General features: G+C 48.8%; 1 pseudogene; it reads right to left on the reverse strand.

Annotated features, from left to right (window-relative positions):
- Window positions 1–299: 299 nt before the first annotated feature.
- Window positions 300–1,645, reverse strand: LOC148876692 (putative receptor-like protein kinase At5g20050 pseudogene; annotated as a pseudogene).
- Window positions 1,646–8,367: the final 6,722 nt, after the last annotated feature.

The following is an 8,367-nucleotide window of genomic DNA, read 5'->3' on the forward strand; positions in this document are numbered from 1 at the left end:
TGGGAAGAACACTATTGATTCTGCTCCATCCTGCACTGCGTCATTTTCAGTGGGAGCAGTCTTTGCATCCTTCCTTGGGCGTGAACACCTTCGTTAGGAGATATTATTTCTCCGTATCAGGTATATCCCTCTCCTACTGCTTTTGTTCAGATCGGGTTCGGTTTACGGTTCAAGATTGATCCTTGAAGAATATGATTTTTCTAAAATAGGGAATACGATTCCTAATAAGATGGAGAGAAATTTTTTTGAAATTCGCCCATTCTATTCCGCAAGATTCGGGTGTCCATACGATGGATATCTCATCCCTTCACTGATAAAACTAAGACATCAAGTGAGTAGGTTGATGTGGGAGGAAGCTGAGTCTCTCTTTGGGGTATTGATGTTGTGGAATTGCTAGCTTCGTCATCATCATCGGCTGGTTCTTCCTTGATTGACAAGAGGTCAACAACGATCATTTCAGTCTTTGGCAATTTGTCGATGATTACTCGCCCATCCACCATCTCAACAACATGGGCCATGGTGGGCCTAAGTCTGTCCCTCTCTTATATGCAACAGAGAGCTATATAGACTAAGACTCTTACTTCTCTCTCGTCAATGCCTCCACCCCAAACTAGTCTCTCATCAACCACCTCCATGAAATTCCCTTCTCTCACCTTTTGGCTCACAATTATAGGAAAGTATGACCACTTCCTCTGAGTTATGTCAACACCTTGAATCAAGACATTTCTTCGTCTGCCAACGATCTCCAGAAGCACCATGCCATAACTATAGATATTGGATTTCTCAGAGATTCCATTCTCTAGGAGCCAGTCGGGAGCCAAATACCCCTAGTGCCTCTGATAGTTGTAATGACTCTACTCTCATCTTTACTCATTGGTTTCGACAACTCGAATTCTGACACAATAGCCTAGAAATTTTCATCCAAAATTGTGTTTTTCGACTTAAGATCAAGGTGCAAGATCTTGGACCTGCAATCCTGGTGAAGGTAGGCAAGAGCCTTAGCGATATCAATGGCGATTCTATACCTCAAGTTCCATGGCAAGCACACTCTCTAGGCTCTGTAGCTTCCGCTCAGTGGGTAGATCTAGGCGTCCAACGACCCATTATGGATGAACTCATAAGCAAGATACCGAGGCTCTCTTGAGACGAAATAGTATCTGAAGAGGTGCACCAGGTTGACATGTTGCATGTTGGTGATCACCATGACCTCTGATTGGAACTCCCTCTCCCCAGGATCCATGCCTTCGATTCGTTTCACAGCAATCGGCATGCCATCATCAAGGATGCCCCTGAAGACAGAAGCGGAGCCACCTCTTCTGAGGATCGCCCAGAAATTGTTTGTTGCATCCTCAATCTCCTTATACCTAAACTTCGTAGAAACTCCTACTACCTTCCTAAGAAAATTATACTCAACCCGAAGTTCTATTGCCTTTGAAGAGAATTCCCTCTCTAATAAATTTTGACGATGATCAACACGATTTTGGAGGTATACCCAGATGAAGACGACAAGAATTCTAGCTAAACTAGCTCCGAAAATGAGGAAAAAAGCTTTGGATAGTTTCAAACTTACACGAGCAACAACAAGCACGACGATGGGGAAGACAATCACTGGGACAACAATGATCTTAACTTTCTTTGCCTCCATTAGAAGTAAAAACTAATAAAATGGGAGGAAAATAAAAGGTTGTCCATGATTGCAGTAATTGTAATATTTGTTCTTGACGAAGGCGGAGGCGGAGGTGGTGGCGGAGGTGGTGGCATTGTGTCACGGGGCTAATCGATGAGGCCCCGTGCAGCACTCAATGGGGTCGAGAAAGCCTACAAATGCAAGCAACAACACACAAAAGACAACAAGAAAGCACACAAATTAGACAAAAGGCAACTTGTATTGCATTAATCAATGGTAAGCACAAGCACACAGTACAGTGTCGAGGGGATCTCGTGCTTAACCTTTACACGCTTATGAGCTCACTCGACTACCTACCTCTCCTTAAAGAGTACGTTAAGCTTTTGGGGGAGTGACAAAAGAAAACATAAAAAGAGTGGAAAATCATACTAGATAATTACAATAACGCCATTGGCGGTCCCCCCTTACAAGATACATACATAGCCCACCCATGACACACATGATGACACCAAGAAGGCACGCTGTAGGCACTCTGGTGGCATGACGATAGGTGCTTGATGGCACGGTGAAGGAGTCACTTGTGATAAACTCCCCCACTCAATTCGATCTACGTCCTCGGAGATCGGCTTCAGCTGGTCCCTTAAAGTCACTGATTCAGAAAGAAGGTTCTTCTGTTGTTCCACGAATCGGCTGTCGTCCACGGCTGAGGTGTATATTTTGGTGGCATGGTTGGGTTGGCCTATTCTGTTGGGGTTTCCTATGGCTAAGTCCTTTCCTAACGGCCTCAAGGTATGTTAATGGCTGATTCAGCTTGGCTATAGGGTAGGTTTGGGCTAGGTAAGGGTCAAAATGATGTTTTGGATTGTTGGGGTGTTGGTTCCCATGAATTTTTCCCCAAGGGTGACTCACAGGGCTACTACGTGATTCAGTCGGAGGGATGGTGCTAAAGTGGTCCCTAAGCGGCTTGGGTGGCACTCGATCTCCCCTGTGGTTGTGGTAGTAGTTGAGGGTGAACATGGACACGGCCTTGGGTCTTCTGCTTTGCTTGACGGTTGTCGATGCGCATGAACTCTATTGCTGGAGAGGTGTAGATGGCTGGATGGCCTATTGCTTCCTACTGCTGCTGAGGTTGTTGGCTTGAGGGGCGGCTTCTTCAGCTAGTGGAGTGGGGAACTTCTCTGCTTCCTCCATGTTGGTGTTGAACAAGGCTTCTTCATGAAAAAGTTGTAGTGTAGAAACCTGCTTCCCATGAACCCTAGTAGAAGTCATAACTAGTACCATGCAAGGGGAGCGCTCGTCCAAGATGCACAAAGAGTTGATATGAGGCAAGAGTGATGCTTCTACTTGTGTCAAGAAGTCCATTCCCAAGACAACCTGGAAATCATCTAGGGGTACCATTGAAAGATTAATTTTGCTTGTCCATAGCTCAACTTGGAGATCAACCCCACAAGCCATGCCTTCAATCGCCTTGTCCCCGGAGTTCACGGCCTTGAGCCATCCTATCTCTTTCACACTGTTTAGATTGAGTCACTTGGCCTCGGCAACCGAAATGAAGTTGTGGGAAGCCCTTGTATCAACAAGGGCTTGAGTCGGCTTCCCACCAAGTAGGATGTCTACATACTTCAGCCCCTTTGGGCTTCCTTTGGCCTTCTGTGATTAGCTTCTTTCTTCACCATGGCGTTGAAGAGTTGAAAGGTGCCCACTCTTGGCGCCTGCACAGACTTTTCCTCATCATCACTAAGCTTGGCGACAAGGGCATTGATCTTCTTGGTTGGGCAGCTGCAAACCAGGTGATTTCCCCCACAAAGGAAGCAAGAAAGTGGGGACCCAGTGGTTCTGGGCTTGTACTGGTGCTGAGGGCCTTGCCCTCCTTGCGGCTTCTTACCATAATCTTGTCTTGCTGGCTTGTTGAAGCTGGAGTTGTCGTACGAAGGGCGTGGGTGACTTGCTCCCCCACTCAAATTAGGGGAATGCGGGCTTTCTGGCTTAGGGGCTTCTTCATCTGACAAGCTTGTCTCATTGAGTTGCTCCGCCACTACCATTGCCGTGGCGAGGTCCTGTACATTGTGGTGTTGGAGCTCTAGTTTGGCCCATGGCTTCAGTTCATCCATGAAGTTGAATAGTAGATCCTTATCAGACATGTCCGTGATCTCCAAGGTAAGGGCAGAAAACTCTTTGACGTAATCATGGAGTGAGTCCCCATGCTTGAGTGCTTTCAACTTCTTCCACGCCAGGTACTCCACATTCTTTGGGTAGAATTTTCGCTTTAGTTCTCGCTTGAAATCAACCCAGGTCTTAATGGTACACGTACCCCATTCAATGTCTTGACATCGCCTGCGTCACCATAGCATAGCAATGCCAGTCAAATACATGATTACTGTACGAATCTGAGCTAGGTCATCATTAATGCCAACAGCAAGGAAATATTGTTCCATTTTCCACAAGTTGTCAAGTTCTCTAGCATCTCGGGAGCCGTCATAAGGTGTGGGCTTCCGAATCTTCACACGAGTAGGAGCCAGTGTTGGGGAGGGGCTTGGAGTGCTGGCCACTAACCTCTTGAGGAGTGTCATGTCTCCTCTTAGTTCATCCAATTGTGTCTGGAGGTTAGAAGGAGAGGTCATGGCTATTTTAATGGCCATTCATTTAGCTCTCATCTCATCAACATGGTCTTGGATGTCGGATCAAGATGAGCTCCCTTCTTGTCGAGATGTTGTTCCAAGGACTTCCTTGAGGGTTCTATTCAGGACGTCTTGGACCTCATTCATAATGTCATTTAAACGGGCTTCTAGCTCCACCATGGAGCTCTCAACTGTTTCCACATTCAGGTGGATTTCTTCTGCTCGGTCATGCATCTCCCCAACAGTCACTTTGCAGCGAAGGATGCGTGTGTCGAAGGCAGCAAGCGTGTCAACTTTCTTATCGTGCATGCTTTTCTTGGATGTGCGACACCTCGGGGCCTTCTCTGCAACGACTTCATCGCCTAGAGCCTCATCGGACTCTCTAGCATGGGCAGCGCCATGCCTAATCTCGTCGGTGAGTTCCTTGTTGTGCTTCATTGTGCCACCACTAGTGTTGCCATGCAAGGGTCACGAGCGTTGAGGAGCAACCTGCTCTGATACCAACTATCACGGGGCTAATCGATGAGGCCCAGTGTGGCACTCGATGGGGTCGAGAAAGCCTACAAATGCAAGCAACAACACACAAAAGGCAACAAGAAGGCACACAAATTAGACAAAAGGCAATTTGTATTGCATTAATCAGTGGTAAGCACAAGCACACAGTACAGTGTCGAGGGGATCTCTTGCTTAACCTTTACACGCTTATGAGCTCACTCAACTACCTACCTCCCCTTAAAGAGTACGTTAAGCTTTTGGGGGAGTGACAAAAGAAAACATAAAAAGAGTGGAAAATCATACTAGGTAATTACAATAACGCCATTGGTGGTCCCCCCTTACAAGATACATACATAGCCCACCCATGACACACATGATGACACCAAGAAGGCACGCTGTAGGCACTCTGATGGCACGATGATAGGTGCTTGATGGCGCGGTGAAGGAGTCACTTGTGACAATTGGGCAGAGGTGGAGGCGGAGGTGGGTGGAGGCGTTTCCGGAGGTGGGCAGAGGTGTTGCTAGAGGTTGTTGGAGGCGGCGGCAGGTGGCGACACTAACGAATGGTTTGTGAGGTAGGGTAAACTGGCCCAACCCATTACAAGCTAGAGGGCCCATCCCACGGATGCCAGCCAGGGTCTCGGTCTAGTACGGCGGGGGCTACCCCACTCCCCTTGTACAAAGACAATAGCGAAGCACCCCAGCATCCCTACTTCTCCTGCTAACTACCCTCATACGAAGCTCATCAAGGGCATCGATCTCCACCAACCTCCAGGTAGTTCAAGTATAAATACAGGGTACCCCCCTCCAGGTAAAGAATCCTTGAATACCAGCTTTAACTCTAAACTTAAGTGAAGGACCTTACCTCCTGGGAGCCTAGTGCATACGAGCACCCTCTTCAGAGCCCTCGTCTGCACAAGATCCCTCTCTTCTACCTTGGGTTCTCACCCGGAGCCTCTGACATCTACTGTCTTGTAGAACCTCAAACTACCAGGGACTTCACTGCTTAACCGACAACCCTCGGCTTCTACAATACTCAGAAACGATTTGCCTCGACCTACGACTCTCGACCTCAGCACACTTCCTCTAAACTCCTCAAAGCCTTCAGAGCTCAAGAGTGCTTTTACCTTGTTTCCCTCGACCAATTCAAGTAGTAACAATCGGCACCGTCTATGGGAATCATTGCTAAGACGGTCCCCTGAAACTCTACAAACTTGAAATCTCCTAACCTTTGATTGCCATGGTACAAAGAGCTAGGAATGCTCAGAACCTGGTCACGAGTGAACAGTTCCAGGCTGTCCTCAACCTTCTAGAGTACCTCACACAATGCGTGGAACAAGCCTACCCCCAGGCAGGAGGTCCCTCCCGAGGTAGCCGCCCTGCCAGGGTGTTAGATCACTAGGGCCAACATGACCATGTCGAGCCCCCAGTACTCGACCTAGCTGACCCCCGGTGGGCCGAGTCTAGCAGCAACCGATCTGCTAACCCGCCATGAAGGAATGAAGGACTTCCCAGTTGAAGGGAGGAAGAGCCGGCGTGGTCTGGAAACAACCGCCAGCATTTTGAGCAACACCATCTTCGCTGGAGGGAGAACCCCTAGGACGAAGGCGGACACCTTGGCCATCGTAGCACCCACTCAAAGGGCCGAGGGCCAACGTCGAGCCTCTCCCGTGCTGGTCTCAGACCTCTGTGATGTCCTGAATGACTATCGTGCTAGACAGGAGGTGCACGGTCCTATCTCGAAGCATTCTGGAGTTCATGCGGATCCCCACCATGCTCGTGAAGATCTAGACGGGCGGTAAGCTCCACCCGATCCTCGGATTGCTGAGTTGCAAGCCGATCTTGCGGCCATCAAGGACAAGCTCCACCAAGTTCGAGAGAGCCAAGCTAACACCTCAGCCGACGAAAGCAATCTGATGGGGAGAATGGATGCCTTCACCTCGGATATCATCTTCGAGCCTCTCCTCTAGCACTTTAAGGCCCCTACATTGGAAATGTACGATGGGACCTCGAACCTTGATGACCACCTGGAGAGCTTCAGAGCGCTCAAGATACTTTACGAGTATTCTGATGCCTTGACGTGTTCGACTTTCTAGGCCACCTTTAGAAGAGCTGCTCGTCGTTGGTTCTCCAGCCTCCCACCTCGGTCAATCAGTTCGTTGGAGTAGTTCACCAATTTATTTCTCGCCCGCTTCATCAGTAGTAGGTGATGCTAGAAGAGCGTCGTCTTGGTGATGTCTATCAAGCAAAAGCAAGGAGAGAGTCTGCAGTCATACATTAACCGCTTCAAAAAGGAAGAGATCGAGGTTCGTGACCTCGACCCCATGGTCTCTATGCATGCACCCATTAATGGACTCTGTGCCAGATCGGCCTTGAAGTGCTCGGTCACCAAAACCCCATTGAAGACGAAGCTAGAGTTCCTAAAAAAGGCCCAAAAATATATTGCGGCAGAAGAGGCTTTGACTAGGGACCACCAGGAAAGAGAAGTCGAGCACCATAATGGGCCCCTTGAGAGAAGAGAAAGGGTGAAGACAACCACAGCAACAACAACAACAATGGAAACAAGGACAACAAAAAGCCATCGGCTTTGGCACTAGCTTACAACCAGTACATGCCACTCAACTCCACCCAAACTCAGATCCTGATGCAGATCGGGGAGGAGAAGTTCCTAAGCACCTCCATCCAGTCGACATCCCGCTGGTCGACTTCTCCGAAAACGTGATTAGATAGGAGGGAAAAACTACCCTACTAATTACAGTAAGGAAAGAGCCTAAGCAGGTGACGAGGATGAATGAGTTCCTAGTCGTGAGGATCGACTCACCTTATAATGCAATCATGGGGAGACCAACCCTTCATGCGCTAAGGGCGGCCACCTCCTTGTATCACCTTGCCCTCAAGTTCCCCACTGAACACGACGTCGGAGTTGTTCGAGGGGACTAGCAAGCAGCCCGCTAGTGCTATGTGGCAGCACTAAAAGGCAAGAACAAGGAAGCACTACCACTAGAGGGCTTTGACCTTAGGGAGGAACTAGTGAGCCAAGGCCAACCAGCCGAGGACCTCGTCTTGGTTTCCTTAGAGAAGGCCGAGCCCGAGAAGATAGTCCATGTCGGGTCCAACCTTCCCCCTAAACGCCTATCCGAGCTGGTAAGTTTTCTTAAAACTAATGCCGACATCTTTGGTTGGTTTGCCACTGATATGCTTGGAATTGACCCATCGGTCATCACTCATAGGCTGAGTGTGGACTCGAGCTCTGGGCTAGTTTGGCAAAAGAAGAGGAACTTTGCAAAGAAATGATGAAAGGCCATAGGAGAAGAAGTTGATAAGCTACTTGGCACCGCCTTCATTTAAGAGGTACATTACCCTAACTGGTTGTTAAATGTGTCCTCAATCCCGTCCAGGTATCTCACAGAAGCATACTCGGCAAGGGCATGCTGGTACTCGGTATACCACTTGAAAGCCTCTACCGCTTTGGCCACCCACCTTTCGGCCTCAGACGCCCACCTGTCTTCCTCGACTGCCTGTTTCTCAGCCTTAGTTGTCTGCTTGTCTGCCTTGGTTGCTCGTTCCTCGGCCCGCTTCGCCCTCCGGTTGGACTCTATGGAGAGGCTGTCAAGATGAGCACTTTCC

This window comes from Nelumbo lutea, chromosome 1 (assembly GCF_056320005.1).
Source record: "Nelumbo lutea isolate HS-2025 chromosome 1, American lotus-T2T, whole genome shotgun sequence".
Lineage (NCBI taxonomy): Eukaryota > Viridiplantae > Streptophyta > Magnoliopsida > Proteales > Nelumbonaceae > Nelumbo > Nelumbo lutea.